We start from the raw sequence: 4,331 nt of genomic DNA, 5'->3' as shown, positions 1-4,331 counted from the left end.
AGCCTGCCCTGCCCCTCCCGGCAGGCCAAGAATTCGGACCTGAGCAGCTGAGACATCGCCCAAGGCCAGGGTCCAGGTCCCTCTACAGAGAGGCTGGCAGCTCTTGGCCAGCCCCAGGCTGAGGGCTCCAAGGGGTCACGGTGCTGGTATGGATACGGGAACTGTGTTCCTGCCCACACCCCCAACCTGACCTGACCCTTGGCCTGGGGTCCGAGACCCAAAGCACCGTCCCCTGGAGCCAGGCTACTTCTCTCCCAGCGCCAGTCACCATCTGCCCCAAAGTTGAAGGCAGGTGGGCACACTGTGCCCTCTGACCCCAAGAGGAGCCTTCTTTTCCTTCCTGCCTCGGCTGACCTAGTGAATGGGTTGAGTGAGGGCAGAGTTGCTGGAGAGCAGGCATCAGGGTCTTGCCAGGTGGCACATGTTTTGTTCTGGAAAATAAAAATGGAAAACATAGAGTCTAGTTTTCTTCTTTGTCCGGCTGAGCATCCAGAGCGCCCTGATACATCTCTGGGGGGCAGAAGGGCATCAATGCTGACTTGAGAGCACAGACATGGCCAAGGAGAGGCCCAAGCTGGTGATTAAGTTTCCTTCAAGTTGTTCCTGAAAGACAACTTGACCCTGAAAGACAAGTTGTCCCTGAAAGCCACAACAGTAGCTTTAAGTGGCTTTATGCCTTTTTCAACGTTGTCCAACTTATTTCTTTGGGTTTCCAGAACCAAGAGAGCAAGGGAAGGAGGTAAGGTGGGATAAATTCTTAAAACTTGCTTAAGCACAAGCATCTCCAGCAGCTCAAATGATGTCTGTTCTCTCTGCCTTCCCAGGCAGGCTCACCTTACATTATAGCAGCAAAGGGCCATTTGCAACTGCAAACTCACATCTCCAGCTTAGCAAACCCAGCTAGGAGAGAGCCTCTCTTTCCCAATTGTCTCAGCAAGTTCCCAGGCTGACTCTCATTGGTCACTGAGTCACATGCCTGCCTCTGAACCAATCAGTGTGCCCCGTTGGTAGGCTGCCGGAATTGATCAGACCCTGCCCATGCCTAAGGCCCCTTGGCCCCTCCGCAGAATCACATGGTCTGAGGGTGATGGGGACATGGTTCCTAGGGGCTCCAGAGAAAATAAGTAAAATTGGAACTTTTAAAAAAAAATATTTACTTACTTTTGGCTGCCTGGGTCTTTGCTGTGCACACAGGCTTGCTCTAGTTTTGGCAAGCAGGGGCTACTCCTCATTATGGTGCATGGGCTTCTCATTGCAGTGGCTTCTCTTGCTGTGGAGCATGGGCTCTAGGGCGAGCAGGCTTCAGCAGTTGCAGCTCAAGGGCTCCAGAGCACAGGCAGTGTAGTTGTGGTGCACTAGCTTAGCTACCCTGTGGTGTGTGGGATCTTCCCGGACCAGGGATCACACTGGTGTCCCTGCATTACAAGCAGATTCTTAAACAATGAACCACCAGAGAAGCCCAAAACTGGAACTTTAGATAGGGAAATTAACCTTTTAGTAGACATCCATGTAATATTGAGGGCATATTATACTAATATAATCAAGAAAACAACCCAGTCAATCTTAAAGGAAGTCAACCCTGAATACTTATTGGAAGGACTGATGCTAAATTTCCAATATCTTGGCCTCCTGATGCAAACAGACGACTCATTGGAAAACATTCTGATTCTGGGAAAGATTGCAGGCAAAAGGAGAAGAGGGTGGCAGAGGATGAGATGGTTGGATAGCATCACCAATTCATTGGACATGAACTTGAGCAAACTCTGGGAGATATGGACAGGGAGGCCTGGCATGCTGCAACCCAGGGGGTTGCAAAGAGTCGGACATGCCTTAGCAGCTGAGCAACAACAACATTATACTAATAAATCATTGTTTTTCTGAAATTCAAATTTAACTGAGCTTCCTGTGTTTTTCATTGCTAAAGATGGCAACCCATAGCCTGGTGGGCTACAGCCCATTGGATCGCAAAAGAGTCAGACATGACTTAGCAACTAAACAACAACATGGCAATACTATCGGCCTCCCAGAGAGGAAACAGGAGGCATTATCAACGAAGAATGGGATCTGGCAGCTGCAGACAGTTGACCACTGCAGGGCCCTGCTGTCACCTGCCAGCCCTAGTGGTGAATGAGTGCTGGCTTCAGAGTCTGGGACCAGGGCACCCCGCCATGCTGGCCTAGAACACCTGAGTCCTTGGCCTGAAAGGCAAGCTGTGCTCCCTTTCAGTGCCCATTCAATGGCACCTGTAGACGAGGGCTGCGCCACTCCAGCCAAAGGCAGCATTGCTACGGACTGAGAGGGTTGAGTCTGGGGGAAGCCAGGTTTCCCAGCTCAGAGCCAGACCAAGTCTGCAGGGTGGAGTCAACAATTCTTGGTAACTATCACACTTACTACCATGACTAGGGCTGTTATTATTAGCAGTGGTAGTTGTCACCACACTCACTATTATTTGTTGTTGTCTTTAAACAAAGACTGTATTGTATCAAACACTTACCGCATGCCAGGCACCAGGCCAAGTGTATACTTTGTAAGTCTTTATTTCATTGAATTCTCATAACCACTGAGAAATACGATCATCCCATTTTACAAGTAAATAAATTGAGGCTTGGAGAAGTAAGGTTCTAGACTAGATTGCTGTTACCGTAAGTGACAAGGGCAAGACTCCAGCCTCATCCTCTTGCTGCCATAAGAATACCAGTGACCATTAGAATAGCAGTTCCTCAGAGGAGCCCAGGGCTTTCATATTTATTATCTCATCTGAGGCTATGGGGCAAAGCAATGATTATTATCTAACTCTTTTTACCAGTCTTTTGGTCACAAGTTAACTTGAATTTGAGTTAAAAAGAGAATTCATTGGTTCTTTAATTAAAATCCAGGGATTGCAGGCAAGGCTGTATCCAGGGGTTCAGCTCAATCTAGTGATTTCTCCAGCTGCTGGCTTTATTATCTTCTATGTTGACATCTGTCTTACATACTTTCTCTCCATGAGCTTTTCTTTCCCTTTTAGTCCCAGAATCCATTCCCTCAGCTCAGCAACACAATAGGAAGAAAACTTCCTAGCAAAAATTTTGAGAATGAGGCTCATTTGGATCAGCCTGGGCCGCATGCTAATCCTGAACCAGTCACTGCAACTGAGGATAGGAGATGCTGCCCAGCCTGCCCAGGGAGGGGTCTATGGCAGATAGCCCCTTACAGACTCCGGTGAAAGGTTTTGCTCAGAGACACGTGGAAGCAGGAGTGGGAGGAGCTTCCAGCCCCCCAGGGCTGCTTATAGATGGTAGAAAAGGACCAGGCTGATGTGGGCCTTAGTTGCTATTCTCCCCTGGGGAGTACTGAGAGCTGGCATAAAGATGGATGATGGTCCCACCTCTGAGAGCAGGTCTGAGTCAGGCAGATGGTCATTACTCTCCCCTCCAGATCTAGAGGGGAGAAGGGGTATCCTATTCTACCCTGGGGACTTATCAGAGCCTGAAAAATTAGCAGTTCCAAAATTGCCCAGGAATGGCGCTCTGTCATTCCCACCACTCTCTCGAGTGGGAAGGTAAATTACAGGTGCTGGAGGACTATGAAGGCAGCATCTACTATACACCTACCATCTGCTGTTAAGTGTTAGTTAGTCCCTCAGTCGTGTCTCTTTGGGACCCCATGGACTGCAGCCCACCAGGCTCCTCTGTCCATGAAATTCTTTAGGCAAGAATTCTGGAGTGGGTTGCCATTCCCTTCTCCAAAGGATCTTCCCCACCTAGGCATCCAATCCCAGTCTCCCACATTGCAGGCAGATTCTTTACTTCTGAGCCACCAGGGGAGCTCTTCATCTCATCTCATCTCAAGCACCCTTCAAATAACCCTATGAGTTAGGTACCATGATGACTCGTTTTCCAGATTAGGAAACAAGGCTCAGAGAGGTGAATGACTTTCCCAGGGTCACCCAGCTGGACGGTAGCAAAGCTGGAATCAAGCCTGAGCCTGTCTTAGTGGCACTCACCGACACTGGCAGAGGTCACTGCAAAGAGGTTTCCACTTCAAAGCAGCACTTTCCACCTTCCAGGTCTCCAGCTCCCATTTTGAGGGAGGAGCCAAGCTTGATCCCCACCATGGATGGCTGTGATCCACCACGTGAGAAACCAAAATATTTTTCTTGGTGCAAGTTTGCAGCTAATGCTCTTTCAGGGCCAGCCAAACTGTTTCCAAAGGTATGGGGAACAGAAGGTGTGTGAATTCCCTGGGAGACAGAACCAGAGGGAGACACGGCCCTCGCAGCCCAGTGGGGCTGTTTCAGAGGCTGAGGTCACAGTGGTGCTCCTCCCAGGGGGCTGGCAAGGGCAGGCTAA

Source organism: Budorcas taxicolor, chromosome 2, assembly GCF_023091745.1.
Source record: "Budorcas taxicolor isolate Tak-1 chromosome 2, Takin1.1, whole genome shotgun sequence".
Lineage (NCBI taxonomy): Eukaryota > Metazoa > Chordata > Mammalia > Artiodactyla > Bovidae > Budorcas > Budorcas taxicolor.
The sequence above is the reverse complement of the archived record's forward strand: the minus strand, read 5'-3'. Positions refer to the sequence as shown.